We start from the raw sequence: 27,619 nt of genomic DNA on the forward strand, positions 1-27,619 counted from the left end.
CTGAGATTTCCATTCCTGTATTCCCTGTCCCGTTCCCATATTCCCATTCCTGGTCCCATTCCAGGTCCCTCTCCCATATTCCTGGTCCTAGTCCTGGTCCCTGTCCCCATTCATGTCCTTGTCCCCAGTCCCGTATTTCCTGTCCCTGTATCCATGCCTGATCCCAGTATTGGTCCCAGTCCCGTACTCCCGGTCCCATTCCCGAGGGCCGCCTCTCCCATGGGGCCCTGAGGGCTGCACAGCTCGGGCTGGCTGTGCCACACGAACCGTTCAGCCCCGCTGCTGTCCTTGGCCAGCTGCAGAGAGCACAAGGCTTTGGGCATTTCTCAGAGGCCCCCAGCTGGCCGGAGCAGCCCCTCCTGCCAGCAGCCGCTGTGCCTCAGAGCCCTCCCTCACGCTGGGGCCAGGCAGGGGCCATGGGCCTGGAGGAGGCTCCTGTTCTTGGGACAGGAGCGAGGCTGCAGCTCCCGCCTTTGGGCCCTGGGCCGCAGCAGCGCAGGGGAGGCCCAGCTGCAGAGCTCACAGCCCCTGCTGGCTTTCAGTGGGACACTTTGGAGCACCAATCCCCAGCCCATATTCTCTCTGCGGTTACTGTTTCCATGTTCCCCCTCCCGTTCCCATATTCTCCCCCTTGGTCCTTGTCTCCGTTTGTGGACTCTGTCCCCATCTCTGCTCCCATTTCTGGTCCCTATCCCCTTCCCCGGTCCTGCTCCCTGTCTCCATTCCCGCTCCCAGTCCGCATTTCCAGTCCCATTCACGCTCCCTGTTCCCATTTCCATTCCCTGTCCCCATTCCCGCTCCCTGTCCCCTCTCACCGGACGCCACCGCCATCGCTCCGGCCCCTCCCGGCCCTCACACAACCGAGCAAACTCCGCGCTGCTCCCGTCCACCAATCCCAGCGCGCGATCGCTCCTGTATTTCAATAACCACGCCTTCCATCGTGGTTCCGCCCAGCGCCGGCTGCAGCCGCCTCCGGGCGCTGTTTGCTCCCCGTTCCCTCCCAGTGCTCCTGGTAAGAGCGGGGCTGGTAGGGAAAGCGCTCCCAGTTCCTTCCCGCTCATCTCAGGATCGCTCCCGGTGCTCCCAGGATCGCTCCCAGTGCCGCGCCTGGGGCGGTTGTTTCGGAACCCGCCCAGGGCAGAGCGCGGCTGCTTTTGGGGGTCGGCACTGCCCGTGCCGGGCTGGGACGGAGGAGGAGCGGGAGGAAGAGGAGGGAGACCGGAACAAGAGAAGGAAGATGAGCATCCCAAACACCACGGGACTCCCCCGCCCGCACGCTCCGGCCGCAGCTCCCCCGGCTCCGGCTGCATCGCCCCCTCGGAACCCGCAGGTGAGCGGGGAGGGGGAGCCCCAAATCCATCGGCGGGGGCGGGGGGGGGGCGTTCCGGGAGGATTTTTTTGTGGGACAGGGGATGTTTGGGTCTTGCAGGACCCCAAAGCTGGTCCGGAAATGCCCCTGCAGGGATCTTGTGGGGGGTCCCACTTTGCGATCGCCCCGGACCGCCAGGGAGGAGGGGATGTCGGGTTTGGGGGTACCCGGGAGAGCCGGGACGAACGTGGGAGCCCCTGTTATGTTTGCCCAATTATCCCATCATCAGAAAACCCAAACAATATTAGAGGTAGGAGCAATTTTAATTGAATAGTTTAGAAAACATATAAAATTGGATACACTTGAAATATTGACAATATAATTTGATTAAAAGAAGGGATAATTTGGTTCCAATAATAGCGCATAAGTAAAAGATAACCGCAGGGTACGGAGTGCAGGGTTCTGCACCCTTGCCACCTCACGTACAAACTTGCCAAGTGAAGATTCCCCCCTTATATGCCATGTGTCAATGCCATCTCTTCCCATTTTCGATTCATCACGCTTCTACCTCCGCCCTCATCACCTTTACCGTGCAGGTTCCACCACTCGTTTTGGTGGTTGCACAAGTCTTTGGGGGTCATTTTTGATGAAGACCTCTCCTCTTCTTCGATGTCCTTCAACTCACCCCTGGCTTACACATGTGCCCCAAGCCATACGATGTAAGCCAAAAGTAACATACTATTACATTTAAGTATCAAAGCAATAAATCTCTTATAGCTGGCTTTTTCCTGAGACCCAACCAGATATTCCCTTCTTTCTGTTAATTTGTAGTAACTGTTATCTCTTGCTTTTTCCTGTCCTTGAACATCTGCAGGAAAGGGGTGGGGGGGTGGAACCCCTCCTCTCCTTTCTTTCTTGGCATTACAACTTTTAACTGTTTTATTGTTATTTTGAAATATTAATTACTGTATCAATATTGATTACTGTTTCAATTTTGTCAGCACGAATCATACCTATTTACCACAGCCCGGAGCGGGGAGAGCGCAGAGGGGCGGTCCCGGAGCCGGGGGACAAACCGGCTGCCTGGAGGGGTGCGGGAGGCTGGGGACGAGCAGGTTCCGGGCCCCCCGAGGCTGAAAGGGACGCTGACTTCTCCAGCTGCACTTGGGCAGCGGGAACATCAAACCCAACACACTCAACCTTGTTTTCCCCCTGTTATAAATGATCAACGAGAAAGCCAAATTTATAAATGGGAAAGATTTTATTTTTGCGACCAGAAATACGGTCCTCTAAAAGCCACAGTCAAAGAGAGCGTCGAACCCAGGGTCGGCTCTGGGTGAACCTGGACCCGACCTCTATCGCATCGGATCTCCCTGTGTTCACAAATACCGTCTCTGATGGGGCTGTTTTTTACAGTTTTTTCTGCCCGAGTCAGAGGTGTCCCAATTTCTTGTCACCCCGCATAAGTATGAAGTTTCTTTTTACTGTGCAGGGCTGGACAATTGCTATTTCTTGGGCGGTGGCAGGTGCTGATCATGTCAGGAGAACTCATGTATTCAGATGTATTTTTTTGACTGTTACGCTGGCAGTTTATATACAGACACGAACAGGACGGGGCCACTGGAAACAGTGTCTTGAGCTTTTATTTTTCCAGCATCAATCTCATTACATTGTTATGACAATGGAGAGGAAAGATGCTACAGCTTGCTGGTCCAGCAGGCAGAAAGCCAAAGAAACTTAGTGTTACAACATACCATAAGACAGTCTCAATCTCAGTCTCAGCCAATCACATAGAGCAAAAGTATATTGACAGTAGTTCTGTCCAATAATCTGAAGCACACATAATTCTGGTTAAAACAATAGCGACCTATTCTCCATCACAATGGCTCGTTTATAAGAGACAAAGCACAGAGCTCTATTCATAATTAACCTTCTAAAATATACACTAAATAAACTTGTTGCAACTTAGAAGGCCCATCTACACAGCTCTTATTGTTCTACTTCCCATGTCTTCCCTACAGCTTAGAAAACTTTTCTGCTGCCTTAGCACTGTTCACAAATCTGCTGTCTGAGGCCTGTATTTAACCACCTTCCTAAAACCTTCTGATTTTTATGGATTCCCACATTTGACAACTTTGGTTATCTTTATTGATGATACTTATCAAGTACTGATGGTCCTGGGGTGTTCCCGGGTGGTTCCAGGGGAAGCTCATCTCTGCACCAGCCACGTTCTTTTATTTGATAAGGAGGCATCTTTTCCTGCTGCCACCAGGAGTTTCACAACTTTAGTGAGGTAATCTGTCTCTAGGTTGTCCATGGTCAGAGGCTCCTGTGCTGTTTAATTTATTTTACAATTTTATTTTTATACATTTTCCCCCTACACATGAATTACTTTACATTACATATTGCACCTCCACAACAGGATTTCCCATTCCCAAACCTTGGCCTGATGCAGGAGGAGGAGGAGGCTGTGAGGAAGATGGCCCGGGAGCCCCAGGCAGGTGAGGAGGAAGTCAGTGCCCCTTTCCCCCTCTCTCCTGCTCCATCTCCCAGCCCAGCACGGCCCCCGGCTGCAGGACAACCCTGCTGCCAAAGCTGTCCTGCTGGGGATGCACTGGGGGCATCTCCTTGCCCTTCCCTGTGGCACGGAGGCAAATCCCATCCTCTCCTTGTCCTTCCTCCCCCAGAGAAGGAGCTGAGGATGGAGAGCAGGGAGGGCAAATCCCCATGGCAGCAGAACCTCGTGGAAGAGGCTGTTTTGAGCGGCTCCACAGCACAGGAACCCAACAGGGAGGAAAAGCCCCGGAGATCCCTCACGTGGAGGGGCTGCAAATGCAGATCACGGGGATCCGAGGAGGAAAGACCCACCCTGGGCCAGGGAGGGAGCTGGAGCTCAGAGCTGGGGGTCCATGAGCAGCTTCAGGATGAGGAGAAGCCCCACAAGTGCTCAGAATGTGGGAAGAACTTCAAGTTCAGATCCAAGCTGATCCGCCACATGAGAATCCACGTTGGGGAAGGGCCCTACATATGTGGGGAGTGTGGGAAGAGCTTCAGGATGAACTCTGAACTGACCATCCACCAGAGAAACCACACCGGGGAACAGCCCTACAAGTGTGATAAATGCAGGAAGAGGTTTCAGACGAGTTCCTGTCTCGTCAGGCATCAGCGGAGTCACACAGATGAGAGGCCCTTTTGCTGCCCCCATTGTGCAAAGAGCTTCAAGGACAAGTTTGTCCTTGTCACCCACCTGCGCATCCACAGCGGGGAGAGGCCCTACGAGTGTCCTGAGTGTGGAAAGAGCTTCGCCCAGCACTCCACCCTGACTGCCCACCTGAGGACCCACACGGGGGAACGGTCCTACGAGTGTGCAGAGTGTGGGAAGAGCTTCAGGACGAACTCTGAACTGACCATCCACCAGAGAAACCACACTGGGGAACGGCCTTTTGAGTGTGGGGAATGTGGGAACAGCTACCAGAGGAGGTGCCACCTGGCCCGCCACATGAAAGTCCACACAGGGCTGGAACGGCCATACAAGTGTGGGGAGTGTAAGTGTGGGCAGTGTGGGAAGAGCTTGAGGTCGAGGTCTGAACTGATTTTCCACCAGCGGAGCCACACCGGGTAGAGGCCCTTCGAGTGTGGGGAGTGCGGGAAGAGCTTCATGTCAAAGTCCCACCTGGTTGGCCACCAGAGGATCCACACTGGGGAGAGGCCCTTCGAGTGCGATAAATGCAAGAAGACGTTTCCAATCAGCTCCAGTCTCATTCTGCACCAGCAGCTTCACACAGATGAGAGGCCCTTCCGCTGCCCTGACTGCGGGAAGGGCTTCACCCGCAACTGCAATCTCGTCACCCACCGGCGTACCCATACCGGGGAGAGGCCCTATGAGTGTTCTGAGTGTGGGAAGGGCTTCTCAGAGAGGTCTGCCTTGACCAGACACCAACAGAGCCACCACTAAGGGCAGCCCTGTGAGTGCCCCAAGTGCAGGAAGAGCTTTGTGCCCGTGACACCCTTTGTCTTCTGATTTTGGGTCCTTTCCCCCCACTTTGATATGTTTACCTCTGTTTTGGATCCTCTCCCCCTCTTTTGCGTCCCTTCTCCCTATTTTGTGTCTTTTCCTCCCTATTTTGGATTCTTTCTCTGTCCTTTGGGTCCTTTCGCTGTTTTGGGTCACTTCCCCCCTATTTAGGGTCTGTTCCCCCCTATTTTGGATCCTTTCCCTATTTTCCATCCTTCCTCCCAATTATGGGCATCCTCCCCTTTGACTTTGGCAAATTTTTGGGTGCATCCCGCCCTCCAACCCTCTCCCTACCCCTTAACCCCTCACCCCCTTCCCCTCAGGTGTGTCCTCAGTTGTGTCCCCAGCTGCCCCTCCACACCACATGGACTCAGTGCTCGCTATCCTGGATGCCCTTGAGTCCCCAGCCCAGGACTGTGGATCTCCTTTTCCAGGAGTTCCAGAGCTGGCCTGGCTTCCAGGGCACACCAGTGGCACTGGGGCTCGGGGTGGGTGGCCTGGTAGGGTTGCTGGGACGGGGTTTGGGGTCATCTTGGCACTGACCGAGGGTCTTGTCCACTCTGCAGTGAGGACTGGCCCTGGCTGGAGAGTATGGGATGGATGGGGGCAGGAGAGGTTGGACCCTGGTCCAGATGGACACGAGACCATGGATCCCACTCTGGATGGACACTGGTTCAGATGGACACCAGAGCCATGGATCCCAGCTGGATTCTGATCTGGACAGCCCCGACCCTGCAGCCCCCCAGCCTGGCCTGCCCCCAGGCCAGATGACCACCAGCCTGGCCACAGCCTGGCCCATCCCACTGTCCCACCAGCCCATCCCAGTAGCCCCCAACCCAAAATCCCCCAAAATAAACCCAATGCTATAACATCAGCTCCACATAGTCCCTGCAGAGCGAGAGGGAAACTGAGGCAAGGGCTGGGGAGGTGACTTTGTGGTGATGAGAGGGGACTTTGGGACCCACCCTGGAGACCCCAAAAAGAGCACCCACCCCCCAAATTGTCACCACAGCATTGGTGTCACCCAGCTGTCACTGCAGGAGCCATCAGCTGTCACTCCAGGACCCACTGTGACCCTGTGGTCCCTTTGAGGGGTGACCCACGGTGTCCCCTCGGTGTCACTGGCACGTCCCCAGTGGGAGCAGCGGCATCACCTCCTGGGGCACAGGTGAAGGAGGAGGAGGAGGTGTGGGGGGGTGGTGCAGAGTCGCACAGCATCCTCGGGGGGATGGAAGTGGTGAGGGAGACACCAAAAATGTTGCTGTCCCTTCCCCCCCACCATAGGATGTGGGCCACCCCCTGTTTTGGGGCACTGGTGACAAATTGGCAAGTGGCGGTGACAAAAAGCACAGGTGCCACCTCAGGGATGGCACAGAGAGGGGTCCTGCGGTGCCACCAAGCCCTGCCCCAGGCTGAGGAAGTGACAAAGGGGGAGTCGGCAGGGGGGAGGGGAAGCGTGGCAGGGGTGCCACGGAAATGCCCCCGGTTTGCCTGTGCCCGGGATGGGGGGGTGGCAGAGCTCCGGTCACCCTGTCTCCCTGGCAGCCTGTCACCGTGACCCCGTGTTCACAGGGGTCTTAGGATGAGGGAAGAGATGAGGATTTGACTCCAAGTTTCAGAAGGCTTGATTTATTATTTTCTTATATATATTATATTAAAACTATACTAAAAGAATAAAAGAAAGGATTTCATCAGAAGGCTGGCTAAGAATAGAATAGCAAAGAATGATAACCAAGGCCTGTGGCTCGAACTCTCTGTCCGAGCCAGCTCACTGTGATTGGCCATTAATTGGAAACAACCAACATGAACCAATCAAAAATCCACCTGTTGCATGCCACAGCAGCAGATAACCATTGTTTACATTTTGTTCGTGAGGTCTCTCAGATTCTCAGGAGGAAAAATCGTAAGGAAAGGATCTTTCATAAAAGATGTCTGTGACATATCACCCTTTTTGTTTTAGTTAAATTAAAAAGGAAACTGTTTGTAATTTCGTCTGCCATACCCATGCAGAGGAAAGAACAAACACTTGACGGGTTATCTGTTGCCAATGAAAAACCTCAATCAAGTCCTGATGTGGAATGATCAGGGAAATTCTTCACTTGTAGAATATAAAATTCTATCATATCACTAAAACAATCTTACAACATAAGAAAATGCAAAAACAATGCAAAGAAATTCATTGCTTCAACTCCAAACAGCTGAGTTTCAGGAGAAAGTCCATGGACTGAAGATGTTCCTCTTTGACATTTCTGAAAGTACATTTTGGTCCTGAAACAGGCTTGCAGGATCCTGAAACAACAAATTGCTGAAGAAAAATCATCAATGATTATCAAAAATCCATTGACAGTTAACAAACAATTTTGAGAAAATTTCTTGAATGCCTTGGCCACACTCCTTTATTGAACTACTTGTAAGTTTTGGCTCTTCAATGCTTATCAGCTGCTACTAGCTCTTTCAACTCTTTTTTTTTTTTTTTTTTTTTTCTGGAAAGAGCAGCAGCAGCAGAGAGGAGCCTGAGAGGCCCTGAGTGGGTCCTGGCCCACGTGGAAGGATCAGGAACCCCAGAGCTGTCCTACAGAACAGTGGTCCAGGTCCTGACGGGGGACGCAAAGCCCCCAAACCCAACAGCCGGCCAGGCAGTGGCCCTGGGCCAGGGAACTGAGCCAAACAGCCAGGCCTGGCCCGCAAGGTGGGCTCTGTGTTGTCACAGCCTGGCACCACACTGCCAGTGCAATGGCAGAGCAAGTGACCAAACGCTTCCTTCCCCCAAAATCACCGATGCCTGCTGGCAGTGGGGGGCAGAAGCTGCCCCGAGAATCTCCATCTCGGGTCTGGGAATGTTTGTTCCCTACAGAAAACAAGCGATGATGGCTTTTCGCCATTCCCTTGCCTCTGCAATGCAAATGCAAAAGGTCTTCCCCCCCATCTGCCTCCTAGTACCACCCCCACCCCATCTGGGCTGGGGACCAAAGGCAGAACTTAAAGGACCCACCTTCCCCTTGCTGCTGGGGCACGCGGGACAGCAGAGAGATTCGCACCCCCCAAGGGGAAACAACCGACCAAACACCCCCAACCCACCAAGAACGCTGAGCTTGAAAGAAGGCAGCCGGGCTGCACCTGCACTCAGCTGTTGAGCCATGCCTCTCCACGGAAGGAGAGGCCGGCCGCTGAATCTGCTGTCACAAGGGCAAACGGCCCGGGACAGTCTGAGCTTGGATATGCTGCCAGTTCCAGGGCAGCCTCTGACGCAGACCCGGAGGACAGAGTGCCAGAAGGCAGCAGAACTCCCAGGGTGGCCGGTGGGGGCGGCGAGGCCAGAGAGAATGCAGTCGCAGCCGTGGCGCCGGGTCGCTGGTCTCAACTGCAACCTCCAGCATCGGCACTGCGGGCGAAGGCAGGGCCGCCACGAGCGGGGCTGTGGGGACCAGCACAGGGGCGGCTCTTGGCACATCTGCAAGAGACGCAGCCTCGGACACACGCTGGCAGCGACCACCATTTTCACTGAGTGCGTCGCCTAGCATCACCGGCGCAGCCGCGGGAAGCAGTGGGAAGCAGTGTGTCTGAGCTCGCAGGCGCAGACGGAGCTGCCGCAACCACAGGCTCTGCGGGAGGGACGGCCATGGGAGGTGCCCGCACCCGCGGGGAGGGTTCGGGAAGCCCCGCAAACTCGGGAGGTGAGACGTCGGGCACCGATGCCGCCCCCAGGTCTGAGCGATGCGGGGTCCGAGAGGCCGGCCGGGGCGATGCCTGCAGAGCTTCCAGGGCCGGCTCAGCCCACTCAAACCCCTCTGAGAGCAACGCAGGGGGAAAAAGCGGCTCCATCTGAGCATGCTCCGAAAACACAGGGAAAAAACTTCTTCGTCTGCGGGGAAGACTTCACCCCCCCGCTGCAAGCCAGGGGGGCTGGAAAGCAGCAGATCGTCTCCCCCAAAAGGAACTTCTCCCGTGGGAATTTGGGGGAATAGGGCTTGCCTCCCACAGTCAGCAATCCAGGGAAAGGCAGCCGCTCTCCGTTTCAAAACCGAGAAGAGTGCCCTGAACACTGGATAAATGCAGGAGGACCCGAATCCAAGGTTTAAAATGGCTTGGAAAATGGATTCCATGCATTCCCATACGAACATATCAAGGGCATAGAGCCATTCTTTAAAAACCCAAAGAAATTTGCCCATCAAAAAAACTCATAGAAATGTCTCCAAGAGGAGAATTCTTCACCCCGTTTTTTTCACAGGGCAATAAGTTTCTCCTCTGAGGGGGAGAAATGAACATCTGTCTCTGTGGGAGAGGTCCCCCACATGTGCAGCCACAATCTGCGAATGGCAACATCTTCAGGAAGGGAAAAGCTAATAGTACCTTGTGACAGTGTCCAGCACGCTCTGGCCAGCTGCTTGGTGCTTCTGGGCTTTCCAAACATCTTCCCGGAGGCTTTTCAAAAGGTTCTCTCTGTGATCAGTGTTGCCTTCTGAAGCAAGGCAGGCGACCTGGTTCTGAGGAAACGGCACGGCAGCCCTCTCACTAGGGCCACTCGGGCCAATGACACACGCAGACATCAATGTGATGGACGGTCAAAAGGCGTTTATTGTCTCATCTCTTGGGTTTTTATAGTCTAAGGGGTCTCTACGTCAATGTGGGTCTGTCTTTACCATCTATGGTTAGTAAGAGGTGGACTGTTACTGGGTAGGGGATGGAAAGTTACTGGAATTTGGTTAGGAGGGTTACATTCCTATGTTAGTTTCTTATCTATGGGAAGCAGATGGTCTTATCTGAGGGGATCTGAGGGTCCTGGCTTTCCGTGACATCGCGAGATCTTCCGCAGCGCCTTTCCCTGTCTACCACATCTCCCCCCCCCTTTTCACAAATGAATGAGGTAGACATGCACATAGGTACTTAAGTGAGGTATAAGGTTGTAGCTTGACAAGGGAAAAGGGTCTTGGGAGTCCTGAGTTAGCTTTTGTCAGACAAGTTCGGAGGAGCTTGTGACTGACGTTGTTCCCTGGTTGAATTCTCTGGTTGAATTCTCCGGTTGATTTCACAGCAATTGTCGTCGGCCTAGGTACCGGATGCTGGTCCGTTCCAGGCGGATCTGAACGAACGAGACCAGCTTGTTCAGCAGGCATGGTCCGAAGGTGACTGTTAGAAACCTGTCTATATTTCTCTTTTGTGGATCTGGCTGGGTCCCTCAAGAAGATGGTGCACTTCTTCGTCTGAGTGGTACAGGACCCTAGGAACAATCTGAACTTGGACACAGAAGTCGTTAGAGTCATTGAATTTGGGAAGGAACACACAAGGACTCACTCCGGATCGCTGGCAAACCCACCTCCCAGATGCGGATGGGACTGCCCACTTATTGTTTTTCCTGTTAGGCTTGACCATTTTGGTGCAGATGTTGCCTCCCCGCTTAGCTAGGGTTGCATTGCCAAAGCGTCTGCCTCGGCCTGTGACTTGACTCCGGGTGATTCCCTTGCGAGGGGTGTCCCATCTGCACTGGTGAGGGGCGTTGGCCGAGGAATAACTGAAGGGAGTGTTTAGAGCGACTCCTTCGAAAAAAGGGGGGTTTGACATCGTAACAAAGCCAGCAGGATTCGGTTAGGTTAGGGTTGGATTCGTTCGGGGATACAAAGGTAGCTTCTAACATACGAAGGATTGGGTCTGAGTCTGACTCGGTTAAGCGGCTCATCTGAAAGGTCTCCGCTTGACCGGTCGGGACTTTGCTGACCCCTGTGGGTAAGGTTTTGGGGTAGATTACGTTTCTCCCTTTCGGCACGCTTTTAATCGCTTTGTTGGGTCCGACCGCTCGGGGTGCTGACGGTTGAAGCCTGATAATTCGCACGTTCTCCCTCTCTTTTGACCCTTGAAGGACTACCGTCCTGTGGCCCAGCTAGGGTGATCTGGCTGCAAGACCGTCCTGTTGTAATCGGTGCATGCCTGAAATCTAGGGATTTTATGCGGGTTTCGATGGAAGTTCCCGTGAAAGAAGAGGGGTATTCTGCAACCGATGGGTGCCCTGGTGAACTGTAGGAATTTGTCTGGCTCTTGTGGATCCCACCCAGGCCCCGACGGCCTGGCATCTGTAACTATGGTTTCGCAGCCCCAGTGCCCACAGTGTCCCCACCCTGGGTGATTGCAGTAGCTTTTCCCGGGGTTTGAAGCTGGGCGCCAGTAGGATAGGTACGAGTGTTTGACGTGTGGGGAATAGGGGTGTACCTTTGGCTGTCCTGGAAACCCGTCGGTGATGCGGAGCACGGTGTGGCGATTTCTCTGAGTGCTTTGCCCCTACTAAGGTGTCGCATGACCCACCTGAAGGGCTGATGGGGGTAGTGATCTGGGCTGGCTTGCCCTCTGGCAACTAGCCCCAACAGCAAAATCCCACAGAAACTCCCTTGGTGCTTGGGTCTCACCCGTGCGGGTCTCTCGGGTGCTGCCTGGCGGCTTGGTGGTCTGTCGCTTTCGTCCGGAACCGGGAAGTACGCATCACGAGGGCGTCCCACGAGCAGGTCCTGTAAACAAATACTCGCAATTCTCGTCAGTCTCATTCTGCTCGCCCTGAAGGTCCGGTTTAATCGACTTAAGTGGACACCACCTGATTTTGCCGTCCTTTTTGACCGCTGCGTACCCTCGCCCTGTGAGCATCAGCCTCCAACCCCGTTCCCACTCGCCTAGCTCGTTTCTGATTACCACCTGCGGGCCCTCTTCTAGCGTTCGAGTGACCCAGTGTTTTTGAACGGGACTGTTTGTTTCATCCCCCCTAGGGAATTGATTCAGTGCCAGCAAGGCGGTTGCCAGCATACGTGCCTGATCTCCTGGGGGAATGGCATTGGCAAAGCCCTCTGCTTTTGCCAACACTTCTATCTTGGCTTTCAGGGTCTGGTTTGCTCTCTCTACTATGGCCTGTCCGGTACTGTTATGTGGGATGCCATGCACTAGCGTAATACCCCATTTCGAGGCGAATTCCTGTACTTGTTTGGAGGTGAAATTGGAGCCGTTGTCCGTTTTGATCTGCTTGGGGATACCTAGCCAAGCCATGGCTGTCAGCCAGTGCTGGATTGTGGCTTTGGAGTTAGTTTTGGGGTGCTGTGTAGCTACGATCGCTCCGCTATAAGTGTTTACTGTCACTGCAAGCATGCTCGGGGCCTCAGTATTTCGCACCAGGTGAAGTCCGACTGCCAGATTTCTGAGGGCTTGAGACCTCTCAGGTTGACTCCGTAGGTCCAAAGGGGTGACTTCTGGCAATGAGGGCAGGTGGCTACCACATGTCTGGCGTCCGCCGTCGAGATTCCGCATCTCCTCGCCAGTGCTTTGACTCCGATGTGGAGCGACTCGTGCAGTTGACGGGCTCTTTGCAAGGTCCCAACGCCTTTTGCTGCGGCGTCCGCTTTGTCGTTGCCGATCTGGAAGTAACCTTTGACTGGGTCATGGCTGTTGATGTGGATGACTGACGCGGTGCCCTGTCGCGAGGAGAGTGCTTCTTCCAGCATTAGGGCTGCTGCTGATGTTGACACTCCTGGTCCTACCATGGCTAGGCTGAGCCTTGCCACGAATATGGAGTCCGTTACGATGTTGAGGTGTTCGTCTTGGAAGAGTCTGCACGCCAAAACCACTGCTGCTGCTTCCAGTTGTTGCACTGACCGCGTGGGGTCACACGCTTTGACACAGTGCCATTGCTCTCCTGCCTGCCACGCTGCTGCTGCGGTTGAAGTCGTGGAGGAAGCGTCTGTGAAGACCGTTGGTCCTGGCTGCGGTCTGTCCTTGACCTTCGGTGGCATGTCCATGTCGACTATGGTCAGCAGCTTAGTCCAGGGTGGCTTGGAAGAGTAGGAGATTTCTCCTCCGAAGCCGGAGAGAGCAAGGGCCAGGTACTCTGATTTTGCGGCTGACTCTATGGTCGGCTGCTTGCGAAATGGAAGGTGGATGCTTGTCGGCTCCGTCCCTAGGTGTTTCAAGGCGAGTCTCCTGCCTTTCATGATGAGGTTGGCGATGCACTCGATTCCTGGGGAAAACGCACGAGCGGGTCTTCCGAGGACCACCCATTGGATCGGTCGGGCCTTTTCTGCAAGTCCTTGGGCCAGTGCTCCCACTCCCCCCTTCGGTGTAAAGTGGACGTACAGGTCCAGTGGCATGGCTGGGTTCCACCTGGCAAGCGTGCCAGTGGCCACCCGGTTTTCGATGAAGTCGAGGGAGCTCGTTGCTTGCAGTGTCAGCTCCTTGGGTTCCCAGGGGTTCTTTCCTTTCAGGAGGTCGTACAGAGGGTCCATGACCTCGGGAGGAATCTGGACGATGTTGCGAAGCCACTGCAGCGATCCCACCAGGCGTTGCACGTTGTGGAGTGTCTCGATGTCTCGGTTGATCTTCATTTTGGGGGGTGTCACGTGGGAGCTTGTGATGCCTACTCCCAGGAAGGTCACGCAGGGTCCTCTCTTGATCTTTGCGCTCGCGATCTCGAAGCCGTTGGCTTGAAGGGTTTCCGTGACTGTGGTCACCAGGTGATCTACTTGGCTTGTCGATGGTGCTGCGACCAGGATGTCGCCCTTGTACTGGATGATGGTTGCGGTGGGGTAGGAGTGTCGGACTGGCGTCAGTGCTTTGTCCACGGTGATTTGGCATATGGTCTGGCTGTCGACCCGGCCTTGCGGAAGTACTTTCCATTGGAAGCGAAGGTTGGGCCGCTCACCGTTCCGAAATGCCCCCGAAAAGGCGAATCGCTCTCTGTCCTCAGGGTGCAGAGGTATTGAAAAGAAGCTGTCCTTGATATCCAGTACTGCACACGGCTGCCCTTCGGGGATGGCTGAGTTCGTGGGTAGCAGTGTCTGGACTGGACCCATGGGTCTGATCATCTTGTTCACTTCTCTCAGGTCGTGGACGAGACGATAGCCTTGTCCGGGCCTTTTGGGGACCACGAATACCGGGGTGTTCCAAGGGCTGGTGGAGGGTTCTATGTGACCCTTTTGCAGTTCTCGATCGACCTGTTCCTGCAAGGCTGCCATTCGAGGCTCTGTCAGGGGCCTCTGCTCAACCCATACAGGGTCTGATGATTTCCAAGTCAATTTGATTGGCAGCGGGGGGTGTACAGCAGTGGCCCTCGTGGTAAATTTGTGATCCGAAATCCGAGCATGGAAAGGACGTCCTTTCCTAACAGGGGTGGAGAATTCTGCAAAATTGACTGCTCCCTGTGGGGGCATAGGGGTTGAGGGTCCCCTGCCCCACTGGGGGTTGCTGTAGCTGGGCCGTCTCGCATTTGCAGCGGGAGGAGGCTGAGTGTGGCCCGCGCGCCCCCTCCCTCTCCCGTTTCCCCGGGGCTGGGATGGTTGGAGTGAGGGTGCTGCCAGGGAAAGCTGTGCTCGCTGACTAGCTGTCCTTCCCCGGAAGCCTGGGCTAACACGGTCGTCTTGCCATTCCTGCTTAAATGCAATCCGCCCCGCCCCATCAAAAAGCATGCGGCTTATTTGCGTAATATCAAAATTGAGCAGATCGTTATTGCTAGAAAGGCCGTCCTCAGGAGTGGGTACTACAACTGAGTTGATCCCTATTTCTGAAATCCCTTTGGCTTCTTTTGGGTTAACTGGGGTATATGCCCTTTGTTGGTTCCCCCGCGCTCCGGCAACCCCCCCTGGGAAAGCGTGCATGGAGGCTGCCGGTGCCCGGTCCCCACAGGCTGCTTTTATTTTTCCCCCATCGGTGAGTTTGTGTTGCGATTGTTTCCCGATATTGTTTAAAGCTTTATTCGGTTTCGCTCGAAACCGCATTAATTCTGCTCTCTCGGTTTCCGAGTCCCAGCCGGGCTCGGTCGGCACTTCCGAGCTGTCTGAGCAGCTGTTACTTGACTCTGAGCCGGAAGCTGAATGCCAGTACACTTCCAGCGCTCCGTGCCGTTTTGTGCGGCTCCGACCCCGCTCCTCCCTTTGGGGGTGGTGCCGCTCCCTCCCCCTGGGGTCCCCCCGCCTCCTGCCGGCGGAGGTCCTTGCCCTATAAGGACCTAATTTGAATAGAGCGCTCTGGTTGGTCTGACACTCTACCGCGGGGACCGCCCCCCCTCCCCGCTCGCCCGCGCATGCGTTGTTAAGCAGTCTGACGGTATTTCCGCCCTTCTCCTCCTCCTTTCCGCCCTCGCCATGTGGTTCGGCGCCATTTTTAAACGCACATGGCGGGGGCGAGTTTTTACCGATCCCGGCAGGGTCCGACCATCCGGCCGCGTTCCGCGCCTTCTCCGCGGGTCCCTGCCAGAAGCATCGCGCGCGCTGCTCTGCCTCTTCTGCTGGATCGGCGACCGGCGGGGAAGGGACGGATAGAGAAACTGCGGTTTTCTCGGATGGTTCCGCGGGGGGGCTAGGACCCGGCGGGCTCCGTGGGAAGGTCGGGGGGTTCCCTGGGGGTTCCGGGGGGTCTCCTGGGGGCTCCGGGGGGTCTGGGCTCGGGCTCGGAAAGGGATGGAACGCGCCCGGCCCCCGCATGTTCCCGCCTTCAATCCGATCGCTCTCTGAGGCGGTTTGTGTCGCGGCCCCCACCCCCAGCTTTGGTGTAGCTAATAAACCTGTACACGCGGCTTTCCGCGTCTCCTGTTCTTCTAACGTCTCGCGTAGGGTCTCTTCTACTTTCCCCCACGCTCTGAGGTTTTTACCTCTGCCTGCGGACTTAGAGTCCTCTGCTGAGGCGGCAGTACACTTCTCCCGCGCTCCCGAATATAATATATTTACCGGACGTCCGATCGTCCCCAGCTCTAGGAGCCTTGCAATAGCAAGATTAGAGTTCCTGAGCTCACCTTTAATTCCCCATTGCTCATGAGCCTGACTTACGACCTTCGCTGTGGATTCCATGGTCCACGCTGGTCCGGAGGCGTCCCTCCCGCTGTAGTCGGACCCGCCGCTACAGCCGCCGCCCTCTGACCAGGAGAATTCCCGTTCCCCGGGCGCTGCAGCAGTCCCGGGTTTGGCACCAGTATGTTGCCTTCTGAAGCAAGGCAGGCGACCTGGTTCTGAGGAAACGGCACGGCAGCCCTCTCACTAGGGCCACTCGGGCCAATGACACACGCAGACATCAATGTGATGGACGGTCAAAAGGCGTTTATTGTCTCATCTCTTGGGTTTTTATAGTCTAAGGGGTCTCTACGTCAATGTGGGTCTGTCTTTACCATCTATGGTTAGTAAGAGGTGGACTGTTACTGGGTAGGGGATGGAAAGTTACTGGAATTTGGTTAGGAGGGTTACATTCCTATGTTAGTTTCTTATCTATGGGAAGCAGATGGTCTTATCTGAGGGGATCTGAGGGTCCTGGCTTTCCGTGACATCGCGAGATCTTCCGCAGCGCCTTTCCCTGTCTACCACAGATCAGCCTTGCTGTGAACTCTGTCCAAATCAGGATCTTCAGTTCTTCACCTCCTGGCTAGAATCCACTTCTGTGGTCACTTGTGAAGTGACCATCAATGCCACATACCCGGGGTTTACCCAAATGTAGCAATGCCCCTCTGGTGGTCTCACCAAGTGATGAATTTCTTCCTCTTCCACTCGACGGTCACCATCTGTGACCATGGTCACAGAGGTTTTCAGGTGAAGGGAGACACGACAATGTTGACTACATGTTCAGAAGGCTTGATTTATAATTTTATTATATATATATATTACATTATAATTATACTAAAAAGAAATAGAAGGAAAGGTTTCCTCAGAAGCTAGCTAAGCTAAGAATACAAAAGAATGAATAACAAAGGCAGCTGGCTCGGAGAGAGAGGGAGAGACATCTCGGCCATGACTGGTCAATCAATCTAAACATCTACAGGAGACCAATCATGGATCCACCTGATGCATTCCAGAGTAGCAGATAACCATTGTTTACATTCTCTTTCTGAGGCCTCAGATCCTCAAAAGGGAAAAAATTCTAAAGAAAAAATTTCACAAAAATATGTCTGTGAAACCTGGGAAAATCCTAGCTGGTCCATCCACGCATAGATGAGGTCTCCAAATTTGCCCCAAAAGTGGGTCCAGCTTTTATAGGCCAAAAAGAGCAAGTCCAAGTGACTGGATGATATTTTTAGCCCAGATAGCCCTTCAGCTGATGGCACACTTCACAATCAGCAGGGGACACAGCTAGGCCAAAGCCCAGACCTCTGCTGGGAGGCTTTCTCTTCAAAGACCCTTCAAACAAGCCTCCATGCAAGTCAGTTGGGAAAGTTTCTTCAAATGATCCATTTCTGGCACCTAACTACACAGGGTGTTGTGAAAGATTCTAAAGCAGCCGCTCTGGAGTCAAAGAGGCAGCCCTAAGAGTCCTTGTCATCTGTTTGTAGCTAAATCCCACTTTGGGGGAGTTGAAGGAGTTTGGAACGAGCTAGAGAGCGGACCTCTGAGTTTTTTAGATGATGCCATTGCTTTTTCTTCTCTTCTACATAGGCAGGAAGGGTGAGTTGGGCTCACATCTCCGCCGCAGGGCTCACAGGGCCGCAAGACTTGTAGTTACAAGAGCTTTGAAGGATTTCTTGGCCAAGAAGACATGGCCAACAAGGATTTTTATGTTTTGGACCCAATCTTCAAGATTTCATCTTATGGACTCATGCTCTCGGGGTCTCTAGCTGGTCAGAGTGACCCTGAGATAAGTTTGAAAATCTCTTTTCTCAGCCCGGTGGTCGAAGAAGGAGTCAGAGCTCTTCATTTCTCAGTCTCAAGGTTGTTTATTGTATCTTATCTATAAAATTCTTTCTCCTGTCCCGCCGAGGTCCGCTCAGCAAGACAGTCTAAGGCACTCTGCCTCCCCTGGGGTGGTGTTATCTTTTTATACTAACAACTACCTGTACAATATTTACAATTACTTTCCAATCCCTATCATCTATGTTAGACAGTGAGCTTCTACTCTAGACCAATCTCAAAGTGCCAAGATCACAGCAGAAGAGGGAGGCCAAGAAGAAGAGGGAGAAAGGCTGCACATGCCCAGATTCCTCCATCTTGCCCCCTGAAGCCCCATTCTAAAAACCCTCAACATCTATTTTTCCACTCTGGGATAAATTCACTATCATTCTACTTCAACTTTTGTGGCTGGTCATTCTTCATACAAGGTTGGTCATTGTTTTTTCCAAGGGCTAAATCAAAGGCACGGGGGTCTTGGGCTCTGTGCCAAGGTCTCTGAGCCCTCTGACAGGGTCTGGAGTCCTGCAGGGCAGTCAGAGGCCTTTCCTGGCTTCCCACATCATGCTACAGTGTAAGCTTCCTTAGCCAATCACGCTATGACACACAAACCTACAGCCCTGCATCCTAAACTTCTTGTTTACCATTGTAACTACTTTGATTTCTTCCTAGATCTTGAACTGGAAAACTCTAAACTTTCCTCCACTTCAACTTTCCTCCCCGTGTCGCTGCTATAAACTAGAAATCCGCATTCTTGCTCCTAGCACCTAAGTTTGGGAGCCCTTTCCAAGGTCTCAGATCAAATCCTGTGTTTAATTCTAAGCTTTGCTGACAAGACCAAAGGTCTGAGATTTCTCTGCATTTGGGTTTCCAACAACACTGATGCTGTTAGTTGCAGAGTGCCCAGGATGCGTCTTGCAAGTCAACTCTGGCAGGAACAAGGCGGCTGCCAGAGGGCTGCTTGTGGCCTCTGAGAGCCCATTGCCCAGGGCTTGCCAGTGCCCCAGCCCCTCAGGGGCTGCCCCAGCCCGGCCCAAGCTGCCCGGCAGCAGCGCCGCAGCCCCACAGCAGCTCCAGAGCAGCCCCATGCAGAGGCACCTGGGAGCCCTCAGCAAGGCAGGCAGCAGCACACGAGCAGGAGGACATGGCTGGCGCTTCCTGCCTGGCACAGGGCTTGTGGCCATCTCCAGGCACTGCTCTGGCAGGGATCCCCGCAGCTCCAGCCCCTGCCCAGCCCCTCTGTGGGCAGCACAAAGGCTTCAGCAGAACCACCAAAGGCCAAGGGGCTTCTGGCCATTTCCCCTGGCCCACTGCACACCTGGGCAGCTGGCTGAGCGCGGGCATCCTTTTCCCCCTCCTCCCCTATGCCCTACGGACCCTGGGCAGCAAAAGAAAGATCCTGGGAGTCTGTGGATGTTAACATAGTCTATATTTACATGGTCAAAGAAAAAAAAAATGAAAAGAAAATTCTTGAAGAAAAACCAAATAAAACCTGACTCAGGTGGCCCCAGCAAAAAGAGCTTCTGGGATCAATTCTCCACAGAGCTCTGGCAGGGCAGGCAGCCGAGCCGTGCCAGACGAGGCCATGTCTTCCACGCCCTGCGCAGGTGATTTTGGAGCCACTGGAACCTGGAGATGGGAGCCCACTGTCCTGACCTGAGGATCCACAGGGTTTGAATTGCCAGGCTTCCGATGGCGAGGCTGATGTCGTGTGCTTTGTCTTCAAGGGCTGCGAGAGAGAGGAACAGAGGCACGGTCAGAAGCTGGAGCCACAGGGAGCCGAGGAGGAGCCCCTTGCAAGGGCCATCCCGGCCGGCTCTTGCCATGGCCAGGAGGGAGATGGGAGCAAGGGGATCAGCCCGAAGCTGCTGGCCACGAATGGCCCGCGTGGCCCTGAAATCTCTGTGTGCTCTGCCCACGGGAGCAGAGCCCTCCGCAGCCGGGGCAGGGCTTGCAGCTCCCCCCGGCAGCCCCCGCTGTCAGCCTGCTGCCCTCACTCACCAGTGCAGATCAGCTGCAGCTCTTGCTGCTGCCCCCTCAGGTGCCGCCCGGCCATGCCTGTGAACACAGAGCCTGTCACGGCCCCAGTGGCACAGCTCCCTGCCAGTGGTGCTGCCGGCGCTGTGGCCACACGGGCTGCTGGCCCGGCAGCGCTCAGCTCAGCCCATGCAGCACGCTGTCGCCCCAGGGCGCGGCTGTCAGAGGGCGGCAGCAGCAATGCCCAGGCCAGGCGGGGCTGCACGGCGCCGGGCCTGGCTGCCGCTGCCGGGGCAACAGGCGGGGCTGGGGCCGAGCTGCGGCGGGCTGGGGAGGGAGCCTGGGCTCGTAACTCACCCATGAACCTGATGGCCGCCTCTCGCAGGGGCTCTTGTGGGCTCTCCAGGTAGCGCAGGGCCCGGCGCAGGTGCTCGGCCGCTCTGCTCCTGTCCTCTGCCAGCTGCAGAGAGCGGCAGGAGGGAAGGGTTGGTGCGGGCTCAGCCCCTGGGCCGGGCGCTGCCTGCGCCCAGCCCCAGCCTCCCCTGGCCGCACAGCCCTGAGGCGCGGCCAGCAGCCGCTGGTTGCGGGCTCCCGAGGGGAGGGGGAGAGGGCCGGCTGCTGCCCGGGGAGCCGCGGTGCCACCCCTGCCCCGCAGCCCCGCCGGGCCGGGGCTCCATGGGCACCCGGCTCGGGCCCACGGGAGCCTGGAGAAGAGCCCGCGCGGCCTCTGGCTGCAGCAGCGCGCAGGGGCACAGCTGCCCGGCCCGCACACTGAGCACCGCCCTCAGGGGCCTTCTCCTGGCTGAGTTGGGGATTCCAGGCCGTCCTTACCAGGTACTTGCTGAACTTCCACAGTTTCTGCTCCTTCAGTAGCTTTTTGAGATCCCTCCTCTTCATGAACTTGACCGCATAAAGCAGTGTTTCCCGAGAAGCCTGGAGAGCAGCAGAGACGTGGAGATGGCCCCACAGCCCAGGGCACGGGACCCGCCTCCCCCTGCCATGGCCTGGAGGAGGCTGCGGTCCAGCAGGCGCAGGGCAGGAGGCAGCCGAGCCCCTGCCAGGCGGACAGCAGCCCACAGCTGCAGCCCAGGAGTCCTCACCTCTGCCACATGCTGATTCTCATCATTGCAGTGGAAGAAGAGTGGAAGCAGGCTCTGTTGCACAGGGCTTTCCAAAGGTTTTTCTCTCTCTTCCAAATACTCCATCATGTCTCGGAAGAGTTTTATGGAGAGCAGCTGTACCTGGCTATTATCCTAGATGAAAAAAAAAACGAAAAAACACCTCAGCATGGGCTCCTCCAGGGCGCCCTGGGCACGGGGCTGGAAATGCACAGGGCGCACAGTTTCCAGGCAGCAGCCAGTGGCTGTAGCTGGGGGCACGGAGCCTTACGTGGTCAAAGAGCGGCAGGAGTGCCTCAGCCAGCTGCACGGCAATGGGGGTTGACATCAGAAGGTGTTTGTGCAGGAGTATAAAGCTGAGTGTGATGAGTGTCATGCCAGCTATCTCTGCTTCATTGTCCCCCAGTAGGTGCATGAGGCTTTTGGTCAAGCTCCACATTCTTTCGGCCTGTGCGGAACACAAGGCTGTGAAGTCCCACCCTACTGCCACAGGGCCCAGAGGCCAAAGGACTGTCCTGAAGCACTGGGGCAGCTGAAGCAGGAGGCAGGAGAGCTGGGAGCAGCTGCCCCAGTGCCCAAAGCCCAGGCCAGGCCAAGTGACTGCGTTCCCAGCGCAGCTTCAGCCACCGCCCCCTTCTCACCATTGAGGGATCATCAATGAGCTCGAGAAGGGCCCTGAGCGCCAGGCGACGCCTCTCCCTGCACTCGCCCTGCAGGTACCTTGAAGAGACCTTCACAACACTGTCGCCACATTCACTAGAATCCAGGCACACGAGGACCTGAAAGGCACAGGCCAGTGATGGGGGAGCCGGCCGGCAGGAGCCCGCAGCCACACAGGGCTGGGCCCAGGACGCAGCAGCAGCAGCACAGGGTGCGGGCACCGTGCCAGGCGGCTGCGGCCACGAGAGGGCAGAGAGCTGGGAGGCAGCACAGCCAGGCAGCGCTGGACACCCGGCTCACCTCCACAAGGAATGCCAGGGCGGGCAGATCCCAGTGTGGCTCCTGTGTGCTGAGCAGCCAGAGGAGGTGGAGTGCAATACTGGAACACAAGCGATGACAAGCATGGCGCATCTCCCTAGGAGGGCAAAAAAGGGAGCAGGAAGCTGAGCAAATCTCTCCAAGGACAGGCTTACAGAGCCTGGTGGTCTTTTACCACCACCCTGCAAGGGGACCTGGGCCCTTTAGGAGGTGTCTCCTCCTGTGCTCTCTCCCCTGCCAGCCTTTTCCAGTCTGCTTGGCCGTCCCTCAGTGTGTCGTTAGCCGTCCCTCATTGTGTCCCAGGGCCTCGGGGAATGTGTGAGACAGCTCGGGCACAGAGCACAAATGGCAGGATCAATGGGGAGAAAGAGAGTCTCACCTGGCCAGCAGACCCACAGCATAGTGGCGGGTGTCAGCACAGAGCAGCGTGTCCCAGCCACGCTTGCGTTCCACTGACACCACCACATCCTTGTACTGCTTTTGGCAGAGCAGGGACTTCAGGCTCTGCACTGCAAACCTGTGTGCACAGCAAAGCCCGGGTCACACTGGCAGCACTGGCTCCTTTGCAGGCCACGTGCCAAGGACAGGAGGAGTGGGATGGAGCAGCTGTTGGGGCTGGTGGCAAGACCGTGCTCTTCCAGGCAATCCTTCCAGAAGGTTTGCACCTCCTCTGGCATCTCTTCTGTGCTGGAGAACACTTGAAAGAGCAGATGAACAAAAAGGCGGGGGAAATATGGCCTCACTACACGTGGGACAGGGGACTCCTGGAGGACCTTCCACATCACCACGGTTGCCTGCAAAGGACAAAGCCCCCCGAGACAGCGCTCAGTGCCCAGGTGTCCGTGTGGCAGGGCCCGAGCGTGGCAGGGAGAGGCCCGGAGAGACCTTGGCAGGGGGAGCACGGGGCCTGGTGGGCCTGAAGCTGCCCCTGGGCCAGGTTTCCGGGCAGCGCCTGAGGCAGGCAGATGCAGTGGGGGAAGGAGGATGGAGAGCTGCTGGAGAGGCGGCCTTGGGGCCAGCAAAGGCCAGTTGTGGAAACTCACAGCCAGGGCAAAGACAGCCGTTTTGTCCCCATCCGAGGTGCACGTGCTGTACTCTGGCCAGCTCCCCAGCACGTCCAGGAGGATCAGCTGCACTGGCTCGGCAGTCCTGGACGAGCACATGATGGTCTTCCACATGGAGATGGCAGCTCTGTGGGGTTAGAGCTCTGTCTCATGGCGGGTCTCAGACACAGCATGGTGGCCTGGGCATCCCTAGGGGCCCGGGCTGACCACCGGCACTGCCTCTGTCCACTGGCCCTTGCCAGCAGCAGCCAGGCAACCCAGCCCTGTGAGGACAGGCCCTGAGGGGCAGCAAGGCAGCATGGCAGCAGGCTCAGGGGCTGACGTGCCAGGGCTGGGAACGGCAGCAGCCAGAGGGTTCTGGAACTGTCTTTTGCTCCGACACCTGGGCCAGGCGGTACAGGGTGATGGGCTGGGGAGGCCTGAGCCCTCTGGACAGGTGGGCCCCATACCTGTCACAGGACGGGGCCACACGCAGGAGCGTCACGACTGCGTCAGGCGGGTGTGCTTTGGTGAGTTTCAGCAGGGCCTTGTCCAGCCTGTGCTCGGCAGAATCGTTGGCCAGGAGCCATCGGTGAATGTACCTGACCATGGCAGGCACCTGGAGGAGGCACGGGGAGACTTGGAAAGCTGCCAGAGAGAGCAATGTCCCCAGGCTCCCCAGAGAAGCGCTTCCCTTGCCAGTGCACTGCCATGGCCTCAAAGGCTCTGAGGGACCAGCAGGCGTGGCTGGGGAAGCCACATGACTCATGGGGGAATGTGAGCCTGGCCCCAGGCTGCTTACTTGTTCTGGCCGGGCAACACCCTTCTCCAGGAGCAAATCCAGCAGGGCGGCACTGGTCTCATGCTTGAGGAGCTCGGAGTGAGCTCTGAGCCCAGTGCCCATGGTGTGGGTCTCTTGCTGCCGAATGCTCCGGATGAAGTCGCAAATGAGCTGTAGGAGAAGGGCAAGAAGCCGGGGATGTTGCATGGAGTGCTGCACACACGGTGCTGGGCTGAGCAGAGACAGCAGGCCCAGCCCAGGTGGAGGTGGCTGCAGGTACCTGCGCTGTTCTGTGGAAGCGGCCACGGCTGGATTCCTGCTCTTGTGTGCGCTCAACAGCTTCATCTGGCAAAGAGGGAGCGCAGCCAGAGCTGAGGGGCTGCGGGAGAGGCCGGAGAACACAGCCCAGCCTTGCGCTCCCCAGGCAGGGAGAGCCCCGGGATGCCCCAGGGGGATGGAGCGAGGCCGCTGTGGGGTGTCTGCCCGGCCCCTCTTCCCGCCTCTCCTTGGGCATTTCCCCAGGGGATTGCATGGCATGGCATGGCATGGCATGGCATGGGGCCAGGTTGGCTGCAGGCTCCAGCCCTGCAGCCCAGCTCTGCCACTCACCCTCCTGCGGTGGATGGAAGGGCACCACCCTTTCAGTCTCCTGTGCTGGGGCTGCTCCAGGTCCTTCTTCCTCCTCCTCCTCCTCCTCCTCCACCCAGGCCATCTTGGGCATTCTCGGGGGTCTCTGCTCCATGTCTGTGACTGGAGCTACTTGCAGGAGAGACGCCTTGGGAAAGCTCTGGGGCACCAAGTCCCACACTCTGCCCTGGAGGGCAGCTGCAGAATAGAAGCCTCGGAAGGCCACGGGTCACCGAGTGCTGTGCTCTGGCCTGGAGCTCAGCTGCAGGAACAACGCTGCAGAAAAGCTCCTGGTCAGACGGGAACGAGTGCACTGTGTGGGGGCTCCTCACAGCACTGCTCTGTCCCGTTGTGCCCCGTTGCTTGTTCCCAGCACCCGGGCAAGCTTCTATTTCCCACGTGTCACAAAGGGGCCTTGGAGACCGGGTTCCGTTCCATGGCACGGTGACCGTGCTGCAGTGTGCCAGCCAGGGGCCTTGCACACACTGCCTCCTGCCCTGGGGCCGGCCCCAGCCCAGCCAAAGTGGCCCAGCTTGGAAGGAATCCCTGGCCCCAGCCTGACAGGATCTTTAGGAAGGCCTCAGACCATAAGCCAGCGCCGCCTGGCTCTGCGGGCTCACTCCTATCCCCATATCTTTCCCTGAGAGCATTTGAATTTCTAAATGAGAATCATTTGAAGAGAGGGGATTTACATTTTCCATTTCAGAGAAGACTTCTGCCTTGCTTAGCTGACACCTCTCTCTTCAAACCAAGACAATTATTTGTCATCTTGCAGATGCGCAGTTGCTGGGCAGCCCCGTTTTCCACCAGGGACCTGGGGAACCATTTCAGCAACTGGGAAAATCCTAGCTGGTCCATCCACGCATAGATGAGGTCTCCAAATTTGCCCCAAAAGTGGGTCCAGCTTTTATAGGCCAAAAAGAGCAAGTCCAAGTGACTGGATGATATTTTTAGCCCAGATAGCCCTTCAGCTGATGGCACACTTCACAATCAGCAGGGGACACAGCTAGGCCAAAGCCCAGACCTCTGCTGGGAGGCTTTCTCTTCAAAGACCCTTCAAACAAGCCTCCATGCAAGTCAGTTGGGAAAGTTTCTTCAAATGATCCATTTCTGGCACCTAACTACACAGGGTGTTGTGAAAGATTCTAAAGCAGCCGCTCTGGAGTCAAAGAGGCAGCCCTAAGAGTCCTTGTCATCTGTTTGTAGCTAAATCCCACTTTGGGGGAGTTGAAGGAGTTTGGAACGAGCTAGAGAGCGGACCTCTGAGTTTTTTAGATGATGCCATTGCTTTTTCTTCTCTTCTACATAGGCAGGAAGGGTGAGTTGGGCTCACATCTCCGCCGCAGGGCTCACAGGGCCGCAAGACTTGTAGTTACAAGAGCTTTGAAGGATTTCTTGGCCAAGAAGACATGGCCAACAAGGATTTTTATGTTTTGGACCCAATCTTCAAGATTTCATCTTATGGACTCATGCTCTCGGGGTCTCTAGCTGGTCAGAGTGACCCTGAGATAAGTTTGAAAATCTCTTTTCTCAGCCCGGTGGTCGAAGAAGGAGTCAGAGCTCTTCATTTCTCAGTCTCAAGGTTGTTTATTGTATCTTATCTATAAAATTCTTTCTCCTGTCCCGCCGAGGTCCGCTCAGCAAGACAGTCTAAGGCACTCTGCCTCCCCTGGGGTGGTGTTATCTTTTTATACTAACAACTACCTGTACAATATTTACAATTACTTTCCAATCCCTATCATCTATGTTAGACAGTGAGCTTCTACTCTAGACCAATCTCAAAGTGCCAAGATCACAGCAGAAGAGGGAGGCCAAGAAGAAGAGGGAGAAAGGCTGCACATGCCCAGATTCCTCCATCTTGCCCCCTGAAGCCCCATTCTAAAAACCCTCAACATCTATTTTTCCACTCTGGGATAAATTCACTATCATTCTACTTCAACTTTTGTGGCTGGTCATTCTTCATACAAGGTTGGTCATTGTTTTTTCCAAGGGCTAAATCAAAGGCACGGGGGTCTTGGGCTCTGTGCCAAGGTCTCTGAGCCCTCTGACAGGGTCTGGAGTCCTGCAGGGCAGTCAGAGGCCTTTCCTGGCTTCCCACATCATGCTACAGTGTAAGCTTCCTTAGCCAATCACGCTATGACACACAAACCTACAGCCCTGCATCCTAAACTTCTTGTTTACCATTGTAACTACTTTGATTTCTTCCTAGATCTTGAACTGGAAAACTCTAAACTTTCCTCCACTTCAACTTTCCTCCCCGTGTCGCTGCTATAAACTAGAAATCCGCATTCTTGCTCCTAGCACCTAAGTTTGGGAGCCCTTTCCAAGGTCTCAGATCAAATCCTGTGTTTAATTCTAAGCTTTGCTGACAAGACCAAAGGTCTGAGATTTCTCTGCATTTGGGTTTCCAACAACACTGATGCTGTTAGTTGCAGAGTGCCCAGGATGCGTCTTGCAAGTCAACTCTGGCAGGAACAAGGCGGCTGCCAGAGGGCTGCTTGTGGCCTCTGAGAGCCCATTGCCCAGGGCTTGCCAGTGCCCCAGCCCCTCAGGGGCTGCCCCAGCCCGGCCCAAGCTGCCCGGCAGCAGCGCCGCAGCCCCACAGCAGCTCCAGAGCAGCCCCATGCAGAGGCACCTGGGAGCCCTCAGCAAGGCAGGCAGCAGCACACGAGCAGGAGGACATGGCTGGCGCTTCCTGCCTGGCACAGGGCTTGTGGCCATCTCCAGGCACTGCTCTGGCAGGGATCCCCGCAGCTCCAGCCCCTGCCCAGCCCCTCTGTGGGCAGCACAAAGGCTTCAGCAGAACCACCAAAGGCCAAGGGGCTTCTGGCCATTTCCCCTGGCCCACTGCACACCTGGGCAGCTGGCTGAGCGCGGGCATCCTTTTCCCCCTCCTCCCCTATGCCCTACGGACCCTGGGCAGCAAAAGAAAGATCCTGGGAGTCTGTGGATGTTAACATAGTCTATATTTACATGGTCAAAGAAAAAAAAAATGAAAAGAAAATTCTTGAAGAAAAACCAAATAAAACCTGACTCAGGTGGCCCCAGCAAAAAGAGCTTCTGGGATCAATTCTCCACAGAGCTCTGGCAGGGCAGGCAGCCGAGCCGTGCCAGACGAGGCCATGTCTTCCACGCCCTGCGCAGGTGATTTTGGAGCCACTGGAACCTG

The 27,619-nt window shown here is 55.8% G+C and overlaps 1 pseudogene; it reads left to right on the top strand.

Moving 5' to 3' along the window:
- Positions 1-933: 933 nt before the first annotated feature.
- Positions 934-27,619, top strand: part of LOC128943635 (zinc finger protein 271-like) — a 684,983-nt pseudogene continuing 658,297 nt past the window's right edge.

The sequence above is a fragment of the Melozone crissalis genome, unplaced genomic scaffold, assembly GCF_028551555.1.
Source record: "Melozone crissalis strain CALT ecotype California unplaced genomic scaffold, PUWL_Pcris_2 ptg000052l_1, whole genome shotgun sequence".
NCBI lineage: Eukaryota > Metazoa > Chordata > Aves > Passeriformes > Passerellidae > Melozone > Melozone crissalis.